Here is a 12,334-nt window from a genome sequence, read left to right on the forward strand (position 1 = left end):
CCCCTTGTATACATGTGTATACATATTAGGATATATATACATGTATATAACTGGGCCCCTTATGCCCCCTGATGTGTGTGTATATATATATTCTTATGTTTGCCCCCTATGTTGGTGTATACATGTGTATGGATGTGCCCCATGCATCCATACACATATATAGATATATATATTATATGATATTCCCCCCCCCCCCCCCCTCCATACATCTGAAACCAGATGCATCGGTGTGAATGTCCCCCAAGCATCGGTGTGAATGTCCCCCTGATAACTTCAAAGGTCTCAGATTCCACAGAATCTGAGCCCTTTGATATAATTGTCACCAGCGACGCTGGAGACAATTATACATGATAGAAGAAGGGGAGAAGCCTCCTCTCCTTCTATTATGCGCATTCCGGCAGCGAAATTAACATCTCGCTGGCCGGAATGTTGAATGCCACAGGCGGGAGATCAAAGGCTTCCCCCGCCTGTTGGCATGTAAGCGCGGCCCCGATGCGCTCGTTCCGGAGACGAACGGGCCGGCGCAGTGACATCATCTCACTGCGCCGGCCCACGTGTCTCCAATGGTGGTGTGCGCGCGTGCGCGCGCGCACGCCACCCTGTGGGCAGTGCGGCAGTGCGGGCCGTGGGATATAAATATCCCACGGACCCAGCACTGAGGTAGAAGAGCCGTGCCGCCCCCCCCGCCGCTGAAGGAGATCCCCCTTAGACGAACGAGCGACCCCTGGACAACGAGCATTAACCCTAAGTATCACTATATACCCCCCATACTCTATATCTATATACCCTCCGGACCCCCCCTGCACTATCTGTATACCCTCCGGACCCCCCCTGCAATATACCCCACTACTCTCTCTCCCTATATACCCCCTAATCACTATATACCTCCCTACTATATACCACCCCACTATATACCCCACTACTATACCCCACTACTATACCCCACTACTATATACCCCACTACTATATACCCCACTACTATATACCCCACTACTATATACCCCACTCTGATATTCACCCCACCATATACCCCCTTGGTAACCCTATACACCCCTGGTAACCCTATACACCCCTGGTAACCCTATACTCCCCTGGTAACCCTATACTCCCCTGGTAACCCTGTACTCCCCTGGTAACCCTATACTCCCCTGGTAACCCTATACGCCCCTAGTAACCCTTTAATGCTTTGAGGTCGGCTTACACCCTTGTAAGACCACCGTCAACCTTCGTCTACCCCATAGGGATAGTTTATAGTACTAGGTGGGTGGGCTGTTAATATTGAATGTGTGTATCGTATAGTTAGTTTATGGGTGGAATTGGGAACGTGTAGTGTAGTTGAGTACTGTATAATTAGTGCTGTATTGATAGTGTATTGCGCAGTGTATTGTTAATAAATACTGTTATATTTGTATCTATCTGTGTAACGTGTAGTTATTGGCGATAGTTAGTAAGGCGCATGCAGCTAGTGTAGCGATCAGTGTAAGGCATAGTGAAAATATTGTTATTGTTATATAAAGGCATAAATAGGCGGAGTTAACAATAGTTGGCTCCTCCTATTTATGAATATTAATTACCGATATTTGCATAAATATTAGTGATTAATATTCCCCCTTTACAGAAACTATAAAAAAAACTTTTTAACATTGAACAGACAGATAAAGGCACCCAAGCTGGAGCTTGTTGCCAAAGAGAGTAAAACTAATCCTAAAATATTTTTTAAATATATAAATGGTAAAAAGCTTAAGCCTGAAAGTGTTGGCCCTTTAAAGATTATGCAGGACTTACAGAGAGCGATAAGAAGAAAGCAAATTCATATTTTTCTCCACTATATTAACTAAGAAAAATAAAATGTCAGATGAAATACAGAATGGTATGTCTGACCCAGAAAGAAGTGAAGCGGCATCTTAAAAAAGATTAAAATATACAAATCACCAGGTCCAGATGGCATACACCCCCGTTTCCTAAGAGAATTAAGTAATGTTAAAGACATTTTTTATGATATTTACTGACTCTATACTGACAGTATTAGGCTAGTTTCACACTAGCAGCAAGGAACTCCGGCAGGCTGTTCCGGCGGGTGAACAGCCTGCCGGATCCGTGCTGTCGCTAGTGCATGCGTGCCCACGGACTACCGCTCCGGCCCCATTGACTAAAATGGGGGCTGGCCAGAGTTCTGGCAGCAGCACGGCAGCACATGCCGAGAGGCGGCCGGAATAAAACTATGACATGTCGGTTAGCAAATGTGGTGCCAATATTCAAAAAGGCATCAAAAACAGAGCCCGGAAACTACAGTATAGGCCGGTAAGTTTAACATCTGTCGTGGGTAAAATGTTTAAAGGTTTTCGAAAAGATGCTATCTTGGAGTACCTCAATGAAAATAAGCAAATAACGCCAAATCAGTATGAGGGATTGTCAATCTGATCTACAGGGTGGTCCAAAAGTATGGAGACACCTAAATAAATTGAAAATGGTGTTTTGGAATGTCATTCTGTGTGTGGCATGTTGCTACGGGAAATTTTGCGAATCTGTCAGGCGCGGCGTCCAACTTAGTGCCCATTTTTAAAGCGCCAAAGGGAAACCAAGTTTATACTTTCAAATGATAAGTAGTGCATGTGACATATACACTCACCTAAAGAATTATTAGGAACACCTGTTCTATTTCTCATTAATGCAATTATCTAGTCAACCAATCACATGGCAGTTGCTTCAATGCATTTAGGGGGGTGGTCCTGGTCAAGACAATCTCCTGAACTCCAAACTGAATGTCAGAATGGAAAAGAAAGGTGATTTAAGCAATTTTGAGCGTGGCATGGTTGTTGGTGCCAGACGGGCCGGTCTGAGTATTTCACAATCTGCTCAGTTACTGGGATTTTCACGCACAACCATTTCTAGGGTTTACAAAGAATGGTGTGAAAAGGGAAAAACATCCAGTATGCGGCAGTCCTGTGGGCGAAAATGCCTTGTGGATGCTAGAGGTCAGAGGAGAATGGGCCGACTGATTCAAGCTGATAGAAGAGCAACGTTGACTGAAATAACAACTCGTTACAACCGAGGTATGCAGCAAAGCATTTGTGAAGCCACAACACGCACAACCTTGAGGCGGATGGGCTACAACAGCAGAAGACCCCACCGGGTACCACTCATCTCCACTACAAATAGGAAAAAGAGGCTACAATTTGCACGAGCTCACCAAAATTGGACTGTTGAAGACTGGAAAAATGTTGCCTGGTCTGATGAGTCTCGATTTCTGTTGAGACATTCAAATGGTAGAGTCCGAATTTGGCGTAAACAGAATGAGAACATGTATCCATCCTCTGATGGCTACTTCCAGCAGGATAATGCACCATGTCACAAAGCTCGAATCATTTCAAATTGGTTTCTTGAACATGACAATGAGTTCACTGTACTAAAATGGCCCCCACAGTCACCAGATCTCAACCCAATAGAGCCTCTTTGGGATGTGGTGGAACGGGAGCTTCGTGCCCTGGATGTGCATCCCTCAAATCTTCATTAACTGCAAGATGCTATCCTATCAATATGGGCCAACATTTCTAAAGAATGCTATCAGCACCTTGTTGAATCAATGCCACGTAGAATTAAGGCAGTTCTGAGGGCAAAAGTGGGTCCAACACCGTATTAGTATGGTGTTCCTAATAATTCTTTAGGTAAGTGTATATGAAACAGAGTTATACATTCGGACTGACTCACTATTTATTGATCTACTACCAATATTGGATTAACCTCTTGATATATCTATTATGACAACAAACTTACTATACAGGATCACAGGGCTTACCGTATTTTTCACTTTATAAGACACACTCATTCCCCCCTTATGAAGCAAATGTGCCGAAATCTTGGTGGCCGGCACATTGCAGAAGATGTGTGGGGCGGGCAGCAGCAAGCTGTAGTGCGGGTCAGGCGGGTGCTCCAGTGAGGTATGCTATAGTGCAGAGCAGGCGGCCGCGGAAGTGAAGCATTCAGTGAATATGAATGCCGCCAGCCCACACGTTCCTGATATGCAGCCAGGGTCCATTCCAGAGGAAGAGAGAGGAGAGCCATTCTCCTTCCCCCCTGCACTGCTGATTGGTGGTGAACTGCTGCTCCGCCGGATGCGCCAATCAGCTTACTCTTGCCAGTCTACACGCACCACTGCTGTTAGGAAGGAAGAAGGGAGGGAGCGTTACTGGCTGCTGTGCTATCCCCTGGACCATCTCCACCTGGGTCAGTGACAGCAGGGTGTGAAGGGGCAGACCTGGATATTAAATATGTATTAAATATAACTATAACCCCACTCATCCATAGGAATGCATGCACCCATGTACTGCAGTACATGGATGTATTCTTAAGGATAAAGGGGGTTATAGTCATATTTAATATAAACACTGTTTAGGGACTGAACCATAATTGGTGTTTATTAGTATGTGTTTATATTAAATTTGACAATAACCCCTCTCATCCTTAAGAATTCACCCATGTACTGCAGGACCAGAATGCTTCTTAAGGATGAGGGGAGGTATAGTCACATAGCATAACAGTGCATCATCCACAGATCCTCCCATAACAGTGCGTCATCTACAGATTACCCCCATAACTGTGCATCATTCACAGATCCCCCAAAACAGTGCATCATCTGCAGTTCCCCCATAACAGTTCATCATCCACAGATCCCTCCATAATAGTGCGTCATCTGCAGATTACCCCCATAACTGTGCATCATTCACAGATCCCCCAAAACAGTGCATCATCTGCAGTTCCCCCATAACAGTTCATCATCCACAGATCCCCCCCATAACTGTGCATCATTCACAGATCCCCCATAACAGTGCATCATCTGCAGTTCCCCCATAACAGTTCATCATCCACAGATCCCCCCCATAACTGTGCATCATTCACAGATCCCCCATAACAGTGGATCATCTGCAGTTCCCCCATAACAGTACGTCATTTGCAGATTCCCTCCATAACAGTGTGTCAGTAGCAGATGCCCCATAACATTGTGTAAGCAACAGATCCGTCATAACAGTGTCAAATAATATTCAGTTATTTTATAAAAAAATTTGCACACATTTTGGTTCAAAGTGTTTTTTCTTATTTTCTTCCTCTAAAACCTAGGTGCGTCTTATCATCAGGTGCATCTTATAAAGCGAAAAATACGGCATTTCTATTTTATATTATTATTATTATTTATAGGATACAACGTATTGTATAATAGCAAGGGCCCTGCTATGATATTAGTGTATTCTGTTATTTGATTGTTTAGTAAACAACTTACTTTATGATACATTTGTGACTCTGAGAACTTTATCCAGATTTGGGTGTGCCTACTAGGTTACATTTTTTCAAGATGCTACAAGATGATTATGGGGACCCCTGCGGTAACTTTAAGAGGGCAAGTCCTGGGGGAAAGAGAATACTGTCTGTCTTGCCTCTGTGCCTAGAAGTCATCTCACCCACCTGATGCATATTAATAAACTAGGTATTTTGTTAAATAATCTACCTGGTTTTTAATGTGAACATAGGCTGGTGGAGATCTTGTATGCTGCTTTTCAATATGTAGTGCAGTCAGTGCCATGAACAACTTGTGTAGAGGGTGGGGAACTAGGGGCTCACCTTGCTCAGGGGCCTATTCCCCTGTGGGCCAGTCAGAGTCTAATTGTATGCCACTCCTTCATTATACAAAACAATCTCTTATTATCAGGAGGCTCCACTGGCAGTACGCTGCTCATTGGCAGTGCCACTGCTGGACTCTCCAATGTTAGCTATAATCTGTAGAGGAACCTGGCACAAGCGCTTAATTTCCCTGCACCACCCCCCATGGAGGAATTGAGGCATTACACAGTTCAAATTAAAATAATTGGACTGTCTGTGTAATGCGGGACATGCCAAGTCCTCCAAAGAGAGAGATTGGTTTTATGCAGCTGTTCTCTACTCTAGATATTAGCTGAGGGTCCTGAAACGAAAAATGTCCTAATAAGATATTTCAAAATAGGTTTCCTAATCCAGAGAACCCCTTTAAGGAATAAAAAAAAAGCTCAGAAAATATTTTAAATCGTTTATTGATAATGCAATTTAGCAAACAAAAAATGTAATAATATTTTCTCCCATTTTTATGCACTGTATTTCCCAAGCAGAGGAGCTGAGCCATTCATCGCCCTTCTTTATAATGCTTCTACACATAACGGCTTTGATAAATGAGAATCGTAAACTTTATTAACGGTCGTAAAATGTAAGACAAATATTTTTACTGAGAAACTATATTTACACAGCTCCACAGTAAGCGTCAGATAAGATTTATCTCACTAATGATAAATATTTATGATGGATAAGGGATAAAAATGAAAAGCATGGCCTGTCAGCGTGTGCTGTATGTGTGTGTAGGGAAGGGAATACCCAGGCCTCCTATTTACTACTTAAGCAATGGTCCCCAACTCCAAAACTACAACCCCTAGCATTGTTTGACTTTAAAGCCAAAAGCCTTCTATAGTTTACATCATTTTCTACAACTGGCCTTGTTACTGATTCCAGCATCAATTGTCAGCCACAGCACCTACATCTCCTGCCTTGCACACATACAAACCATTAACACCAAGGGTACCCCAACAACCATCATGCAAGAGCCCCAGCATAAGGGTGTACACCCAAGGAAGAAAGGGTGTGAACTTCTAACAATGGCCGGGCCCAAGGGAGCATCAGTGTGAAGATTTCCACTGTAATTATCTGATACAGCTAGAGCCACTACCAATGTTCCCTCTAAGCCTTGGCAGCTGCTGAGCGGGGTCGACTCAGACCTGGGCACAGCGCCATCAAAGGTGGGCGATAGGAAAACCTAAGATAACTGTCACATTAAAGAGCATACAGTGTAACCCCTGCAGCATCCCTGCACCATGCTGTGTAATATACAGTATAATCCCTGCACCATGCTGTGTAATATACAGTATAATCCCTGCACCATGCTGTGTAATATACAGTATAATCCCTGCACCATGCTGTGTAATATACAGTATAATCCCTGCACCATGCTGTGTAATATACAGTATAATCCCTGCACCATGCTGTGTAATATACAGTATAATCCCTGCACCATGCTGAACAGAATACATTATAATCCCTGCACCATACCGTTTAGTGTAAAGGCCGATTCATTGGCCTGTATTTGTGGGAGGGGCTTGGCCACCTACTTCAACGGCCGGCACCCTCCCACATGCGTACGACGTGCAGAGTTTCGCAGGAAGCGTGCGCTCGTACCTGGCAGTCCTTGGTCGGAAGTTTAGGTGAGTGGACGTCCGTGCGGTGGTTCAGCCCTTGGGTAAGTAGGGGCCGCCATGCGCCGGGCCACTGCGTGCCTAACTGTAGACAGCGGGGGGCGGGGCCTCGGCACTACGGGGGGCCCCTCCTGCCCGTTGCAAAACGGCGGTACTTCTTAGCCGCCGGCGGGGGTGGGGGTCCGAGCCTACCGAGACGCACCTCTCTCCTCCGCCGCCCAGGTCCGGTCACGGCTTCACTCTCCGGCGGGGGGGCGGGGCTCGTGGTCACAAAGAGGACCTCCCCCCGCCCGCCTCCCCGGCCACTTCCGCCTCCCCGGCCGCTTCCGGCCTTCCACCCCGCACACACTGCCAGTGCTACCCCGCTCCCTCACGTGGTGGGCATACGCAGTCTGCGGTGGGCCGGCCCCCTAGCTAGGGGAGGCACCCCTGCGACGAGCGCCCTGCCGGGGAGCGGGGCGGCACCACGTGGCTCCGCCCATCACGACACGGAGTTGGGGATGAGCCACACAAGCTCCCCCGTTACCCCAAGTCTGCCAGGGGGCACCACCGTTCTCCCCACGTGGTGGAGGGGCCCAGCCGGCGGTGGGTCGGCCCCTCATGGAGTAGGGGGGCACCCCCGCACTGGGCACCCCATCAGGGAGCGGTGGGCCCCCCACGTGGCACGCCTTCACATAAGAAGGGGGGAGGCTGTGTCTGATAAGGCCTCCCCCCATGCCAGGGGGCAGCACCGTTTCCCCACGTGGTGAGGGGCCCAGCCGGCGGTGGGTCGGCCCCTCACGGAGTAGGGGGGCACCCCCGCACTGGGCACCCCATCAGGGAGCGGTGGGCCCCCCACGTGGCACGCCGTCACATAAGAAGGGGGGAGGCTGTGTCTGATAAGCCCTCCCCCCATGCCAGGGGGCAGCACCGTTTCCCCACGTGGTGGAGATGCCCAGCCGGCGGTGGGTTGGCCCTCAGAGGTAGGAGGGCTCCCCCGCACTGAGCTCTCCATCAGGGACCGGTGAGGCCCCCCACGCGGCATTTCTAGTTTTGGCTAGGTGAGGCCCTCGACGCCGGGGGCCCCCCCTGTGTCAACTTCATGCCAGAGGGCTGCGCTGCTCCCCACGCGGCAGTAGTGCTCAGCCGGCGGGCGGCCCAGCCCTGGGACGGCGGGGGGCCCCCACACTGAGCACCCTGTCAGGGACACGCGCTGGCTCTCCACGTGGCACCTGAGACATGTTGGCGTGGGGTGTCGGCCGTTGCCCAGAGGACCACCCCCACTTGGTTCACGGTGCCAGGGAGCCCCGCGCTCCCCACGTGGTTACCGTGAAGCACGGTGGGGCTCGCAGCGGCCCCGCTCCTCGCCCACACCAAAGTCTGGCACAGGCCGCTGTGCCGCTTAGACAGGTAGGGGTTTTCACCACCAACGTCGGGTAGTGGTCAATGTCAATCAGTACACCTACTCTCGTTAGCCGATCATACCTTCTACTCACAACCCACGTTCTACAATTGAGCCTTACGCATTGACTGGTTCTTTCGTTGTTCCGTTGTTGTTTTCCAGGTTCAAAGCAGTTATTAGTCAGAGAGAAGTTGGTTTGGATCTCAGTTGATTTTCCTTATCAACCAAGGTAGTGGGGGTACACCTTGGGGGACGGGTAGGTGCTGCCTTTGTCAGGCTTGTGTCTCATGCATTACTTTACGTACAGGTTGTTCTGTGTTCATTGATACTTACGCGAAAGTCAGAGTATAGTGCTTCTCAGTTGGTAAGTACGGCAGGTCTCCTTGCATGGACTACCGGGTGGCGGTTCCTGGCCTCTCCTTCACGGCTCTTCTGGTGTCACGTACATTCCTCACGGGGATAGTTCACCCTTTCGTTACGTGGTTTAGACTGCTGCACGATTACCGGCGGTCATTTAGGCTAGACGGTCATTTTACGTTACTGTTTTCACAGCCACGATGTCACACGCGTCAGACATCGTCGAGGCGTCAGTGGACGAGGTCGTAGCAGAGACATCCGAAGGGGGCAGTATACCGTCCCTACGTGCTTGAACCATCCCCAGGCTTATGGCAGCGCTGACAAAGCAGGGCGTCCCTTTCCCGGCATCTGCCAGAAAAGCGGAACTGTATCGCCTATGGAAGGACTCCCTGGTACCCAGTACCAATGATCCCCCTGCGGCCACGATGCAAACTTCGCTGACTCAGATACATGTCATGCTAAACAGTCTGACGTCTGCCGTCACGTCCATGCAGGCGAGGTTGGAGTCTATCGAGGCTCGCAGCGCAGTCCTACCAGTTTCCTCCCTCGAGGTTGCGGTCGCCTCCACCTCTGCCGCCGCAGACATTCGCTCTGTCCAGTCCGTCCCCAACGTGACTCCCTCCCACTTTGTCCCGATCAACATCAGGAAGGACATCCTGGAGGGTAGGGATGTCAATCTTGCGTCTCTATTGATAGCCTCCAGGGACCTATCTGACAACAAGGTCATAGCTTGCGGGGAAGTGTCAGTGGTACTGAGAAGCCGCGACCACCGGCTCAACCGCAAATTGTCCATACCGGAATTCGTCATGGCGTTCAGCCTTTTCAGGGATGTGATTTGCACTGCCAGGCCGGACAGGAGGGAGGAACTAGACCTGTATCTCTTTAGGGTCACAGAGTTGGGTCACAGGTATGGAGGGAGCGCATTCTATGACTACCACTGTTCGTTTTCAGCTAAGGCGGCAGCGGCTCTCTCCCAGTTCCAACACGTTACTGACTGGTCCAACCTGGACACTGAGCTTTTCTGCAGGCATTTTGCAGGTCTGAAGGCTCCCTCCTGTTCCGCCTGCCAGTCTATCTTTCACTCTGTCGAGTGGTGCGACAAGTCCGCCGTCAGCACGGCATCCTACCCCTCCAGCTCTACAGCTGGTCCACTCGACGTCTTCAGACCCCCCAACTCAGTAGACAAGCTGGGCCGACCCATCGTTCAGCTAGGGAGGGCACAGATATGTAACAATTTCAATTACGCGTCTTGTAATTTCGGTCAATGCCGTCTGTTACATATCTGTACCAACTGTTTTAGGGCCCACCCCCGAGTAGCGTGCTCATTAAAGTCGGTGAAAAATTATATGAGTGTGGTCAATATTAGCCGTCTACAAGAGTACTTGCAAGGTCATCACAATCCAGGGTTCGTACAGTTCCTGGTGTCAGGATTCCATGAGGGTTTCCATACGGGCTTGATCACGACTCCGGAGTTCACACACGAATGCAGGAACCTTCAGTCAGCCGAAAGAAATCCCGCTTCGGTAGACACACTAATAGAGGCCGAGTTAAGCAAAGGGTTCTTGATCGGTCCCTTTAGTGTGCCCCCTTTTCAACGCTGGAGAGTCAGTCCCGTGGGGGTAGTTACAGGCAAGTTCAGTAAAAAGGAGAGACTCATTATTGACTTATCGGCCCCACACGGCTCCCAGGTCCCCAGCCTTAACTCCCTCATTCCTTCGGAGGAAGTGGGCATGAGATATGCTTCGATCGATCAGGCTATCGCCATCATCATGAAAACGGGCCCAGGGTCCATGTTGTCCAAAGCCGACATATCGGATGCCTTTAAGTTGCTTCCCATCATGCCAGCCCTCTGGCAGTGGCACGGCATCAAGTGGAGAGGCCTGTATTATTTCTCAGTCACAACCGTGGTCACTAAGGCTGACCTTCAGTCTCTACTGGGTATGTTAAACTTTGCCATGCGCATCATCCCGCAGGGCAGAGCGTTCATATCCCGCCTACTGGCGCTCTTAAGTTCCGCCCCGGAACAGGACAGCCCAGTGTGCCTGGACAGTCAAGCCCTAGCGGATCTCCACATGTGGGACCATTTTCTGAGCCAGTGGAACGGGGTGTCCTTATTCGTACCCGAGCTGTCTTGTCGGTCGCCTACAGTCTTTTCGGATGCAGCTGCGGGCTCAGGGTTTGCCGCCATTTTTGGCACCCACTGGGTTGCAGACGAATGGCCTGCCGAGGTGGGTCAAATTCCGGGGTTCCTCCAAACCTCGGCGCTGTTCGAGCTGTACCCCATCGTGGTAGCCGCCCACATTTGGGGCAGTCTTTGGGCGTGTCAGTCTGTTCTGTTCGTAACTGACAACGCAGCCGTGGTAGACATCCTTAACAGTGGGCTGTCTAAGTCTAGCCAAGTCATGTGTTTTCTCAGACGGTTAGTGCAGCTCTCCCTACGTCACCACTTTCATGTTTTCAGTGCCCATGTGCCAGGTGCGCAAAACGGGGCTGCTGACGCCTTGTCGAGGGCTAACTTCTCCCGTTTCTTTCAGATCATGCCAGAGGCAGACGCGACAGGCACCACCGTCCCTCCTCTCGAGTCCTTAAGGCTAGTGTAACCAACCACCTTGAGACGGCTCACGCTCTGATACGCAATTCCCTCTCACCTAACACAACCAGGGCATACAACACCGGGTGGAAGACGTTCTGCAGTTTGAGGTGGAATGTCCTCAAGGGGACTCCAGTTTTCCAGAGTACATCCTGGCGTTCATTGGTTACTGCCACTCAGTGCGCAGGCTCTCCCACGGTACAGTGAGGTCGTACCTGGCGGGAGTGCAACACTTCCTCTCTGTTAGCCATCCCGAACTAGCGTCAGTGTTTACCATACATGCTGTCAAAGCCACTCTCAAGGGTTTGAGCAAGTGCGGGCCGCAAAGCCAAGTACGCAGGCAAGCGGTCACCGGCCCTCTTTTCCGCAAACTGTCCGACGCCTTGGACGGTAATCCTTTCGGGGTTTTGGCCAGCTTGGTACTCAAATCCGCCATCTATCTAGCCTTTTACGGCTTCCTGAGACCTGGGGAGTTCACCTGTTCGCCAGGCAGTAGCAAGTTCCTCACGGTCAGTCAGCTGGTCCAGAACTCCGACGGGTTCATATTACTGCTCAAAACATCCAAGACCTCCCAGATGGGCCCCCCTGTTCCGGTATCCTTCTTTCCCACAGCACACCAATGGTGTCCGGTGACGGTGCTTCGTCAGTTACGGTCTGCCTTGTCCGAGGCCGGACCAAATAGTCCATTGTTACCCTTCGGGGGGGTTCCACTCACCACCCATCAGTTCATATCCCATGTAA

The sequence above is a fragment of the Bufo bufo genome, chromosome 9 (genome assembly GCF_905171765.1).
Source record: "Bufo bufo chromosome 9, aBufBuf1.1, whole genome shotgun sequence".
In the NCBI taxonomy this organism is placed as follows: domain Eukaryota; kingdom Metazoa; phylum Chordata; class Amphibia; order Anura; family Bufonidae; genus Bufo; species Bufo bufo.